Consider the following 14,517-nt stretch of genomic DNA (forward strand, 5'->3'; position numbering starts at 1 on the left):
ACTCAAACTTGACAAAGATTTTACTGTAAAAAGGTGAAAAGTAATGTCACTTGCCTTATGGATGGGAGTAAACCTGGGTTTACTGGAGGATGACTTATTTGGCTTCTCTACCCAGAGGAATAAAAGTACCATATGGCTAACAATAATTCTATCAATTCTAAGATATACATTTCCCAAGGTTGCTTATTTCAGGCTTAGGAAGGATATAGTAATATGTGGTACAATAGGCCCAGAAAATGGGCCACCAATGGGCCACCAGTGCAGAGATTGAAGAAACACTGTATGAATTTAGAAATTTGACATATGCCAGTCCCAAGTAGCTCCACACCCAGGTGATCATCAAGTAATGCCCAGGCTTGCCTCCATTGAAGTCAAAATAGTCACTGACCTCAGTGGGAGCAGGAGAAGACTCCAATAGCTACTTCAATATTCAAAATAACTAGAAGTATCCCAATTGCAGAGTCAGGATGTGATGCTGCATGATTAAAGATGACCATTTATAGCATTGATATTACCACTGTTCTATAATTGCAACAAATCTTGCACAAAGTATGTCATGTAAGGTATCAATGGAAAAATTATGATTTGCTAAGTATGATTATCTTGTTTATATGCATATGTCATCTTCGTATTTGAAGTTATGAATGTTAGTAACGTACTTGTATCTAAAACATGTTTGTTCCTGGCTGATACACCCCAGATAGAATTTACAATAGGGCTAGACAGCTGTGTTGATGGCACATCAAGGACACTCCATTCTCATAATGGGCCACTGAAGAAACTCATCCTATCCAGATACCTCTTCCTGAGGATGCCTCAAACAGCAGGGAGCCAGTGGCCTGCAATTCAGCAAACCATGTTGGGCCAGTAACTTCTCAGGCAACTGGGCTATGGGATTTGTTTGGGACAGTATATTTCCAGGCACATGACAGAGGATATAAAAGACACCTGAGACATCTCTATTTTGCCTCTTTCTTGCTCTAATTCTCTGGACTATGGATTTACAGCTAAAAGGAGCATCATGAACTGTGAACTGAGGACCTTCCAATCTTTTGGAAGTTAGCAGAGAGACTTTTGCAAAGCAGCAGTCTATTCCATCACAGCTCCAAACCTGAATCAAGGACTTCACAACCATTTATATGTATATGACCTATTAATCATTTATAACTCTCTTTTCTTTTATTAATAAATCTTTACTTAGTTTACTAAGGATTGGCTGACAGTGTGATATTTGGGTAAAATCTGAAATACATACTGATCTGGGGTAAGTGTCTGATCCTTTGGGATCAGTAAGAACCTGGTGAAATGGGTTCTATATTACTATATTAGAGGTCATCTTACTGTATTAGATTGGGTCATCTGGATGGGAGCCAAGGGATGGAATGCCTAAGAGGACTGTGTTTGGCTTCTGGTTAACCAGTTTGTCACTGCAGAAGCTCTTTTGTTACAGATTTGGTGACTCTAATTATAGAGTAAACCACCAGTTTTGGGGATGGTCTGCCCAGTCTGCCCCGAGTGTGGCATTCTCAGTGTCTATCCCAGGCACCAGGTCACACAGAAACTTCACCGGTACGTAGAAGTAGCTATTGTAATGACACAATTAAACAAACAAAAAAGTGTGACTCAATACTCCTAGACCTAGCTGCTCTAGTAACTTCAAAATAACATTTTTTGAAACATTTTGAAGTATACAGATCATTTGGAATCACTGCAGTTAGTTATAATTGACATGTGAAATGACAAATCTCTGGTCATCATAAAACGAAGGAATAAGGATAATGGTTTTAAATACAGGTACAAACAATTGAGACAAAACAGAGAAACCAAAAGTTACTGGGTGAGATCTCAGTGAGAGTGGTGAGATCCAGGCCTCACTGAAGTCCATAGCAAACTTACATTGACTTCCAGACCTCCCAGTCTATTGGAGAACTAACTGCTTTGCTAGCAGCAGGTAGATTGTTAATGACAGGACAGCAAAGCAATTATGAAGCCTCAAACTACTCGCACATTAAAAGTTAAGCATGTGCGTAAGTGCTTTATGGAACTGATGAAGTGATAACAGAACAGTAGAGTGCCTGAGGGCCACACTGTTTCTAGAAAATATTGCTATGTTAATGCTCTTGAGTGCCTCTGCATCCTCCCTCCCATCCTAATATGGGTAATTTCAGGAGTCTTTCAAAGCCCATAGACATGGTACTAAAACATCTAACATATCATAGGGTACACCTCAGTGCTTGGAAACATTCACGTTTTTCCTAACTGAGAGGGATTGGATCCAATGCACATTGAAGTCAATGGAAAGACTCCCATTGGTTTTGATGAGCTCTGAATCAGGCCCTGAACATTGCTGTTATATAACTAGACTATTCTGTCAAAAAATCTGAGTGCCAATGGATAAGTGATATTTTGCAATGAGAGATTTTGATTCTGTAGATTTTGTTATTGCTACTCAGATTGACATTGTCTTTGAATAAAACTTCCAGCATATGGTTGATCTTGTGACATAAGAAATCCATATCCATAATGGGGAATTCAATAAATTAAACTTTTGGTTCAGGAGCCACAGTGTTTCAGGTTCAAGTCCCAACAAAAGAATCTGGTTTTACTTCTGTTTACACCAATCGGAAATTAGGGATGGTATATTGTGTTGCTGAAGCTGCCATCCATTAAGATTCCTTCTGTATTTTTTAAGGAACAGGGTGAGACACAGTTCTATCTTGACTTAACACAATAGCAAAAAAAGGCGATGATGCCCATGTTTTGGTAGAAATACCTTTCACACGTTGTACTGCTTAGACTGTTCTGTACTAAGCAGAAAATGTGAGCTGCTGAATATATATGTGTATGGTGCATCCTGTTATTCTACTACCTATTTAAATAAGTTATTTGTAAAGCACTTGTGAATGTTTGATTATGTGGAAATCGCTGTAGAAATAGAAGTGCTTGTTATTACTGGCAGACAATAATATCTTCATACAACATAAAACTGTTACTTGAGATTTTCTGATACAGCAGTGCAGAGAATCCTATGTTCCACAGACATAATAGAGGGCTTCCACCTCTTAACCTTCACAAAGACTAAATTCATGACTTAGAAGTAAAAACTATACAGTCAAAATAAAGTCACCAGAAATGAAATAAAGGAGAAAAGGTGCAAGATCTTGACACTATAATATACTGCACTGTCAAATGGTAAAAATACAATTATTCAATCGCAAGGAAAGCATTTGGATGTCTTTGATTGACATTCATCTCTCTGAGAGTCTGATGGAAGGCATTCTAACAGTAAAAATTGCATGTAACATCACAGAATCTTATTTCCAAATATTTAATTATCTTCATAATTATGTGAGTTCAACATTAGTATATAATTGCCTGATCTTATTAGTGAGTATAGTCATGATACAAAATAGAAACTGTCAATTTAACATTAAACCATTTAAGCTGGTCTTAAAGATCCACTACCCTAAAAATTGCATTCTTATCCTTACCTATGATACTTACACTCACACTCCTCTGATTTCAATTTAATCTTGACAAATAATGGTGCGTTTTCATTTTTCTCATTTATTTATGCCAGATCCTTTGACACCCACAACTGAGAAAGCATGAGGTCCTCGTTCCTGCACAACTGAAGTCACTGGGAGCAGGATCAGACTCTAGGTGTGCTTAACTGGAAAGCAAGATTCCTGCCCCTCAACAAGAATGCCCTGCATCTGGGACTTTTCTCCCATTCTTCTGTCAGTCTCCTGCATTCTTCCACTAACCCATTGGTTTCTCCATTCCCCACATCGAGACATTCCTTATCCAATCAGAAAGTTGTCGGAGTTACTTGTATACATTTTTATTAGTTTAATATCTCCCTCTCTGTGGGTTTGGTGGTTATTGTGTTGCTGACTGGAAAGTAGCTAAGGGTTAAAGCCTGTAGAAACTCAAAACAAGGGCTATAGACAGAGTCCAACTGCCTTGGGCTCCGATGGACAATACCAGAAATCCACTTCTGACGATGATATCTAACCCATCTGGAGAAACACATAAACCAGTTTGACTAGGTTCAGGATGCCTGCTCAAAACCTCAGGAAAGCTTCAGGTGGGAACTTTCAAACAAAGGATCTTTGAAGGTATAAAAGATAGCTGGTGTCCTGAGACGGACAAACACTGACTGGTGGGTCTACCAGTCTGCAAAGGGTGAAACAAGAGTAAGAGAAAACAAAATCTATATTTATCCAAGATGCTGTGCTATCTTTCTCTGGGATGCAAATTTACTTCAAGCCTCTGGTGTCAATTTGGCAGCTCTGGGACACAGCTACTTGTGCATGTCCAACAGGAAGTAAAACCTTAACCCCCAAACCAGTTATTCATACTCTTTCCGCAACCTTTTTTGAAATCTTGGAACAGTTGGATGTGAAAGGTAAAACTGTTCTCACACAGCTTTAACTTCTGTGACCACCATATATGAGCAAATCACCCTAGATCTCACTTTTGTAACAGCACTGATATCATTCTTCACCAGTGTACCCCATGTCTTAGTCATAAATTTGTCTTTTTTCCACAACATCAGGTACGTAGCACATGTATTTATTATCCACGTTTTCCTGGAAATTTTGCTAGAAAAATCCCACTCTCCAAAACTGTTTTGACTTAATCTACATTCCTCTGGTAATATTCTGTTTTCATTAATTTTTGTGGAGGAGTCTTCCAGAAGAGTACCCAGAAGTCACCTACTACAGCACAGGCCCAACAAAGAAAATAACAGAACGCCACTAGCCATCACCTTCAGCCCCCAACTAAAACCTCTCCAACGTATCATCAAGGATCTACAACCTATCGTGAAGGACGACCCATCACTCTCACAGATCTTGGGAGACAGGCCAGTCCTTGCTTACAGACAGCCCCCCAACCTCAAGCAAATACTCACCAGCAACCACACACCACACAACAGAACCACTAACCCAGGAACCTATCCTTGCAACAAAGCCCGTTGCCAACTCTGTCCACATATCTATTCAGGGGACACCATCATAGGGCCTAATCACATCAGGCACACCATCAGAGGCTCATTCACCTGCACATCTACCATGTGATATATGCCATCATGTGCCAGCAATGCCCCTCTGCCATGTACATTGGCCAAACTGGACAGTCTCTACGTAAAAGAATGAATGGACACAAATCAGATGTCAAGAATTACAGTTTCAGAGACTTGCTGGTAGCATCTATTTCATTTCTATCACAGTAGTTATGACTGATTAAGAGAGAGGGAGACTAAAAACAGTTTATTCTATTCATGGTATATGAAACCCCAAGTATAGCTTTGCCCTTTGCCAACTGCGCACAATGCAATCAACAACTTTATTAATTCTCAGTTCAAAGCTTCTTGTAATGTTGCATATGAAGGTTGCTGTCAAAAAAATATTGTTTACAGCAAGGATTTATTCTGTTTAGACATTCTGCTATCCAGTTCCCATTAATCTGAACCATTCCCTTGTACTGCTAATTGGTGGAGGATGCTTCTCTGTAGCAGAATACGTTTTAATGAGCCACATACACTTTAAGGGACACCATCAACTTGAAAAAGTCACAGTTCTGGCTGAAAGTGTTGTGTCCACTGCAAGTTACAAGTAATACTTAAGATCACTATACCAAGAAGTTAGTAAAAATTTATTTCTCTCTATATTTTCAGTTTGTTTACTTCTAACAAAACTCTATGAGCAGGCAATTTCACTTTTTATCTTATAGAATCATAGGACTGGGAGGGACCTTGAGAGGTCTTTTACTCCAGTCCCCAGCACTCAAGGCAGGACTAAGTATTATCTAGACCATCCTTGACAGGTGTGTGATATTCTGTATCTTGAGGGAGCACCCCCACACACACCCATATTCCTCATCTGTATATAACTGTGGTATTACATATAAAGCATGCCTTGTAAGGTATCAGGGGAAAGGTTATGATCTGCTGAAAGTCATTTCGCTATCAATATATGCATATCATTAAAGCATGTGAAGTTATGAGAATCGTGTTGTATGGTTGTCACTAAAATATGCTGTAAATTGGGGAACCAGCCAGGTATTAGCTCGCCAGAGGCAAAAGCAAGGAAAGCAACCAATGCCCAGGCAGGGTGTGAAACAACCCATCAGCAGCCATTGTCCAGCAAGGGAGCTATAATTCAATGACTCACCTGCATGAGGCCACATCAGGGGGATTGCTCAACCTTGCCTGGAGACTCAGCAATGCACCCAGACATATCTGGACTTGTGTTTTACAAGCCCATGGACTGAGGGTATAAAACTGAACACAGGAGGCCCATGCTAGGTCTTTCTCCTTCACCCACCTACACTGCAAGCAACAAGGACACTCTGAAGACTCGAACTGAGGGGACTGGCCCAGATTTCAAGGGTGAAATCTGTGTACTATGAACTGCAATATCCAGTGAGGTGAGAAAAACTGCTTAGTCTAGTTGTTACCCAGTCTAATAGAGTTGAGAGTTTAGACTGTGTGCTTATATTTTATTTCTGTTGGTAACTAACTCTGACTTTTTGCCTATTACTTAAAATCTATCTTTTGTAGTCAATAAAGTTGTTTAACTGTTTATATTTACCAGTGGGTTTGCCTGAAGTGTTTGGTAATCTGCTCAGGTTTGCAAAGGCTAGTGTATGTCCACTTTCCAGAGATGAAGTGGTGAACCAATTAATAATTCTGCACTGCCCATCTTGAGCAGTGCAAGATGATATATTCCTGAGATACAGTGCTGGGAGCTGGGGCGATTTGGCTCTGGTGCCTTTCTCTGTGTGATTCCTAAGTGGCTCTAGGAGCATTCATGCAATATAGCTGGGTGTGGTGGGGCTCCACATGCTGTTGTGCTGAGTGATCACAAAGCCTGCAGGGGCTTGCTGCTTGTCACTACCAAGGTATTGTGAGAGACAGCCCAGGCTGGAGAGAGTTCAGGGGGCACAGAGGTCCCACAGTCCGAGGCTCCACCTTGGGGGGATCCTGTCACAACATGTTTGTCTAACATATATAAAATCAGTTGCCCCCTTTCTTCAAAACAACCAGAGCCTAATTGAAAGCCCTCTAAAGTCAATGGAAGGACTCCAATTGACTTTAACACATGATGGATAAAAAGCAATTAAAAAAAATAAAAATCACATTCCTTTTATTTAAAATGTTTTATTATGTAAATTATAATCTATTTTTCTTTTTTAAAATTAACTTGTTTAAAATAAAATCAAAATTAATAAAAATACATTAAAACCTAAACTTATTATAATCTCTCCAAACATTTAAATAAAAAATAAATATGCTGAATCTATTAGCCATTTTCAAAAACTGTGAGTTAAAGGCTGCTTTTCTATATAAAGAAAGAATCGTGGGGGAGGGGATCTAACTTTTGAGGACAAGTTTTATAAATATGGCAAAATAGGTCATACACTATATTAAGAGCTTATTTAAGAAAAATAAATTTTATATGCTGTTATGTGTTTAATTCCAGTTACCATCTAAATGCAGCTTGATACAAATCATGAGGAAAAAGTTAATTATCTAGTAAAGAAGCAATATATCATTCATGATTTTTTAACATATTAAAAATGTACAATTAATTAATAAAAATCTGAAAATATTAAGCTATATGGTTGCTTAAATAAATGTACATAGTTAGTGTTGTACCCTCTTGAGTAGTAAGAAGATGTACCAAAACTAGGTAAAGGTTCTATTTAGTTATAAATCAACATGTTTTAATGGGATTTAATGAGAATGCATCTTTCTTTAGAAAGTAACAAGTACAAATGGAAAAGTTGATTAAGATGGATTATTTAAATCGAGGCTTTTCACTTGGTGATTTAAATCGCCTTGATTTAAAATCAATCCATCCTGCTTCAACACTGCAGCAGAAAAGCACTTCTAATTTGTTTTAAAAATTATTTTAAAAGAATAGGACAAACTGGCCTGTATTTTCAGAAGTGACTAGTGAGTTTGGGTGTCCAACTTGAGACATCCCTTCAAACAGCCCTGATTTTCCAAAACTACTGAATCCCTGCCTTCTGAATGCCTGGGCCCTTTAAGCTGTCTCAAATTGAGCACCTAATAACTGAGGTACCCAAAATTATTAGTCACTTTTGAAAATTTAGGCTGCTATTTTAAGGGACTCCTGATGCCTTTACTTTACTTTACTTTACTGTACACATTCAAACTCACACCAGAGGATAATCATAGTATTTGGTGGTTCTTTGAGTAACATTTCTATCTATCCATTTTCTTATTTTGCCACCCATCACCATATTATCTGAGTACCTACCCAGACAACATCCTTCTATACATAAGATATGCACTGAAAGGATATATGGACATAAGTCTATGGAGCTAGCATAAGGGTCTGAGTCTATATGCCATTAGTTCAGTCAAAATCAAATAGCTTGTTGCAGACCAGACCCTGAGGAAAAATCACTGACACACAGCAGTTTATTGTTGATTTTTTTATTGCTTCTTATTGCACTACAAAGTATTACCTAACATTAACTGGCATAAACAATGGCAGAGATTTTCAGGGAGCTTTTGATATAAACAGCAGATGCTTAATGCCATATGAATGTTAAAGTTCCCAAGAGGAAAAAAATGATGGAGGGAGAAAAAAATCTATCAGAAGAAAAATAAGTAAAATATAAGTAGTAATTGGAAAGAGAAACCATGATACCATTTCAGACTACTGAGTCTTGATACTTAGTGAAAGCCAGTATACAATTTAAGAAAATAAAACAGCAACCCATTGATTTAGTATTTGACATGCATATTATTAAATGACTTTAGATTTTTATAACCCCTGTCCATAAATCACAGCTTTACATTTCAAAGAGCATCAAATCATTCAATGTTGAATTGAAAAATGAATTCAATGTCCCATTAAAGTTGAATTATGTATCATCTTGGTTGTATTGATTGGAATATGAACAGTCTTTTATTTTAAACAATATCTGCACATATATTATGAATTGCTGTGTAATAGTGAGTAAGAAAAAGTACCTTTCACAAAATTTCTAGTGAAGAAAGGTATTATAATAGTTTATATAAAAGTTTGTCTCCTTTGAATTCTACTACTTATATTATATTAAATATTCTTCTTCAGCATATATTAGATCAAAGAATGACACACAGACAGAATTGAACACTGAGGCAGAGACTGAACTGAACTTAGGCTTTTGCAATTCCAAGTTACAGTACCAGTACATGATGTGCATCTGCTATGATACGTAAGACACATATCAAAAGAAGAAATATACTCTTATTCCAAATACTTGAAAAAGGGAATTTTGTAGCCTTTAGAAAAAGCAGTTTACTAAAATACTAACTACTACGTTTAGTAAATACTAAAAGCACTGACATGATGGAAAATTGCCAACAGCCATTTTCCTAACACCATAGTTAATAGAGCATGAGGATTCTATAGCTCAGAACAACATGTAACTGATTACTGAACACTTCCAGTATGAATACTGCTATAAAGAAAATGATCACGTCCATGCCACTGCCAAATTCTATCTTTCCACAACAAATCCAAGGAACAAAGCTTGCACAGAAAACATGAGAAATCCATATTATTTAAGAACAATAACAATGACGTAAAATAAGTCCATAGATCTAGGATATAAAACCCAGATGTACAATACCAATAAAGAACATGTGAACATTTGCATCTGGAAATACTCTATGTCCAGAGCTGCATCCTTTATGTTAGTTTTGGGATAAAATATTATCAATTACTATCAGTACAGTTGAGATGGTGAGCAGGACTGAGGTGGGGGAGGTGGCAAGATTCATGCCCATTACTCATACCATTTCTAAAGAACTCCATTTCTGCCATATCATAACATTGCAGCTGGGGAGAAAGTAACATTATAGCGAGTCATTTACACTGGACTCCTGAGGTCAATGGGTTTGTGTGGGCTGTGGAAATATTTCACTGTCATCTCTCTTCTTGGCTCTTCTAGTTGACAATGAAAAATAGACATCACCATCTTGAAACAAATTCACTTACTATTGAATCTCTCTCATGGGATATTTTTAAAGTACTACTTTGATCACTCTATCACCTAAATTAACCTTTGTTTGATGGCTTGATAAGAGATCTTTAATGGAAAAAGATAAACTAGTGCAATAGTAAAAAACAGATACATTAATAAAACCATGCTCTCCTGTTGATTCTTGCTGAGATATTTATGGAAATTAAACAGATTATATTATTAAAACATGTTTTAAGCAAGTAATTGTTCATTGATTTTGTCTTTAAAATGAACGCTAAATATCTTTCTGTGACATAACAGAATGTAAGTTTAACTCTGAATTGCAAAGAAATGCCATCTGCAATTTAATAATACAAGTCTCAATGATTAAATCCTTACTTGAGACTATAAGATCCCCCTTGTACAAAAGTATGAGGTAGGATTGTCAACTTTCAAATTGCACAAAACCAAACACCACTGCCCCTCCCTCTCCCTTTCCCCGAGGCCCTGTCTCTGCCCTCTCCTTCTCTGAGGCCTGGCCCCCACTCACTCCATCCCCCCTCCCTCAGTCACTCGCTCTCCCCCACCCTCACTCATTTTCACTGAGCTGGGGCGGGGCAGGGGGTTGGGTGCAGGAGAGGGTGAGGGCTTCAGCTGGGGTGTGGGTTCTGGGATGGGGCCGGGGATGAGGGGTTTGGGGTGGCAGGAGGGGGCTCCGGGCTGGGGCCAAGGGGTTTGGAGTGTGGGAGGGAGCTCCCAGCTGGGGCAGGGGGTTGGGGTGCAGGAGGGGGTACAGGTTCTGGCCTGGGGGTGCAGGCTCCGGGTTGGGGCCAGAAATGCAGGGTTCAGCGTGCAGGAGGGGCTCTGGGCTGGGACCGAGGGGTTCAGAGTGTGGGAGGAGCTCAGGGCTGGGGCAGGGGGTTGGAATGCGGGCTCCAGGAGGGAGTTTGGGTGTGGGAGGGGGTTCAGGGCTGGAGCAGGGGCAGAGGCAGGGGATTGGGATACGGGAGAGGGTTCAGGGTGCAGGCTCTGGTGGCACTTACCTCAGGAGGCTCCCAGAAGCGGTTGACATATCCCCACAGCCACTAGGTACAGGAGTGGCCAGGGGGCTCCGCGTGCTGCCCTTGCCCACAGATGCCATCCCCCGCAGCTCCCATTGGCTGAGGTTCCTGGTCAACTTCTGATATTTCTGTACATTAATAGCTCTCTCAATGTACGATTCTTAGGCATTCTCTGTATCAATTTACTTATGATACCACTGTGTCAAGTCAATGGAGGCTTAACAATCCACCATACTCGCATAGCTATATTTGTATTATCTAATATGTGAAATGTATGCTTGGAAATGAAACAGAAATACTCTAAAATAAGACATCTAGCAAAACTTCCCAAAGCTGTAAACTGCATGTGACCAGATGAATCCTATTGTTCTGAATAAAATTTTCTGCTAGTGTAAATATATTTATCAGACCATACTTTGGACAGGAAACCTTGCACTGTATACAGAAAAGTTATGCTTTGTGTCTTGGTTGCAGCTTCAGTACATTGTGCTTCATCAAATTCAGTGACAGCAGGAGAACTGGGAGAGGTGACTGGAAGACCAGAGGAAGACAAGATAGAGGAGCTAAGCGAAACAGGCCAGAGGGAGACTGGGTTACAGCTGAAGAAACTAAGATTCATTGCAGGCGGAACTGAAATATACTGTCACAGGATACTGAGAAATGTGGCATGAGAAAATGAAAAATGTTGCCAGAGGGCTTGAGAGACATGGTTGAAGTGAATGAGAAACACTGACAGGCAATCAGAGACAAGACTAAGACAGGGAGGTGAAAAATTTGGCTGGGCCAGCTGATAAGACCTTAGAAGCCGAAGAAACGATGCCACAGAGATACACAGGGGAGCAGAGCCTTGTAAAAAAGGGGGAGAAGTGTGTCTGGGCTTAATTTTAAATACAGGATCTATTTTCACTTGTTTGGGGATATTTTGTCACAACACACCTGCAGCTCCTCAGCCCCACTCAAACTAAAGCATTTGTACATCCTCTATTTATACAACAGGGTGAACAATAAATCCTCTTGAAAAATCCTATCATTCCCACTGCTCAAGTGTAAGTGTTGAAGTTTCAAGCTGATGATGCACAACATGTTGAAATAACATGTTATTTCAATCACTTCTTGGTTGTTAGCTTAGCTAGACATTTTAACACTTTAAATATTTTTGCCTTCTACCCGTTCAACGAGCCTTAAGCCAATAAAGCGGAGGAGAATGACACAGGAGCACCAGAGGCCAGTGTAACTTTGGGAGAACAGTGCAAGTGGTTTCAGGATTACTGGAGAGAGCAGCTGTACCAGCCAAAGCGGTTTTGGAAAGCCAAGTACATATCAAAGGAGTGGGAAAGAGAACTTCAGGCTACAGGAGCAGCTCAGAGCACCACAGGAAGAGCCAGGAGAATCAGAGCAACAATGGAAGACCAGGGGAACATTGTAAAATATGTTTGTAAGGGAGTTTTCAGGTTGTACTCCTAAGGGCAGCTAATCATCACTGGAGCTCTTACCCAGTATCTTTCTGCTTTGGCTGCAGTGGTTTTCAATGGCCTCAGTTTTTAGCTACTAACTGGTGGTACCTCCATCCAACAGTTTAAAGAGATCAGGAACCTTACGGTACCTCACTATGTGGTTCAACTATCCCATACCCAGTACTTACCCCATGACTAGTCTGATACCTCATACATACACACTTCTGACACCTCTGTAATGGATGAACCAACAATCAAAGGGCACTTTATTTGCAAGGGGAAATATAGAGGAAGCATATAAAAGGAAGGGGACGATGGATTTGGAGGGGGTACATCAATAACACCATACAACCCACAAACAACATAAAATCCTAGGGTGAATTTCATTCGATTCACAAGTCCAGTTTATTCCTCACTAGTGGGCTCCATAATGTGGAGGATCCCACATACCTTAATGAGGCATTGCAGGCCTGAAGGTGCTTGAGTGCAGCAAAACAATGAGGGCATCTAGTCAGCCAAAGGACAAAACTCTCTGCAGCAGTAATAGGCATTACTCACAGTGGAAAAAGTCCCCACCGTGTAGGGGGCCTCCTTGGTGTTTCCAAGACCTTTTGCTCTCTCCCAGACTAGTTCGGCAAACCCCTTTCAGGACAAAATAGGCAACACTCTAGGCAGAGGGAGACAGTCAGGGGATTGCCCTGTTCACACTTATAACACTTGGTGAGGCATCGGCAGCAGGGATCAAACCTGGAACTCTTGATTTTAGAGCATGAGCCTCTATTGCCTGTGCTAAAAGGAACATCTCTTTCAGCCAAAACTATGTCAGGCTCATCTATCTCTAGCTGACCTAGCCACCACTAGACAGGGACATAGTGCCACACGGAGTAGGCATGGCTTACATGTTGAAAGAGGAGACAAGGACAGAGGAGAAGTGAAACTGGATTAACAACAGAGCACCATAAACACGAATTAACTGAAGTACAATGAAGGTGATTAGGCAGAAATCCAGGAACAGCACAAGCGGAAAACCAGTCTAGCCAGCTTTTTTTTAAAACGAACAGCACATAATGTCCAATACATTTGATTAAAATATGGCATTTCTTGTCTCTCTATAAAGTATTAGTTGCTGCAGTGCACTCATGGCTGTATCTCATATTATATAATGGCATTCCAAACTCATGAAGATAAATGTCTTATCTAATAGTAGCCCACTTTGTGCTCTGAATACATATAAAATCTCTTCTAATTAAACAGATATCAAAATGGTTTCTCCAAGTAGCATTTTATTTGCTTTGTGGTAGATTTAAACCTTATAACTGTTTTAAAGAATCATAAAATCAAGATCACAAATCTCTTCATTTATATTTGATAACCTATAAATAATTTATATTAAAATAAGAGTTTACCTTTTTTTCAATATTTACTTTGTGAAGTCTTTTTTTCTTTAAAAATCACATCTATTGGATTTTCCTTCATGCCCATCTTACCTCATTATTATTTATAAAAAAAGCAAATTCTGTTCATTTCAATTTTTGCAATATTTCAGTGAAAGATTTTGCTGCATCTGCAACATTTTAGTGGAGAACATGTTAGGTCAGGTTTCCTCCCCGAGAACACATGAGCACATCATTCAGAGTTAAAAACTGGCAGCCCATTCTTTATGGAGGAGTCATAGAGGCAGAAGCCAGGACAGGGTGTCTGCAGAAAGGACTAATTCCTTAAAGCTTACATGCATTCCCAGCCTCTCTGTCGTGCAATTGTTTATAAAATATATTTAGAGACAGTTATACACTTTCCCAGATGCTGGCCACAGTGTTGAGATTACTGCTAATGCTCTTCTAAAGCCACTACTGGGACCAACCTTCAGCACAGCCAATAGCGTGATCTCCTCTCTGTACAATGACATCAGTGTGAGGCAGCAGAGGGTAACTAGCAAGAGCACAGGCAAGGATGCTATTAAAAGAGGACATAGCAGACATGCAAGGGAAATTTACTTACCAGTAAAAAAA

The 14,517-nt window shown here is 39.5% G+C and overlaps 1 protein-coding gene across 2 annotated transcripts in view; it reads right to left on the minus strand.

Annotated features, from left to right (window-relative positions):
- Window positions 1-14,517, minus strand: part of TRHDE (thyrotropin releasing hormone degrading enzyme) — a 340,833-nt gene that overhangs the window by 177,146 nt on the left and 149,170 nt on the right. The window lies entirely within an intron of this gene.

This window comes from Dermochelys coriacea, chromosome 1, assembly GCF_009764565.3.
Source record: "Dermochelys coriacea isolate rDerCor1 chromosome 1, rDerCor1.pri.v4, whole genome shotgun sequence".
NCBI classification, from domain to species: Eukaryota; Metazoa; Chordata; order Testudines; family Dermochelyidae; genus Dermochelys; species Dermochelys coriacea.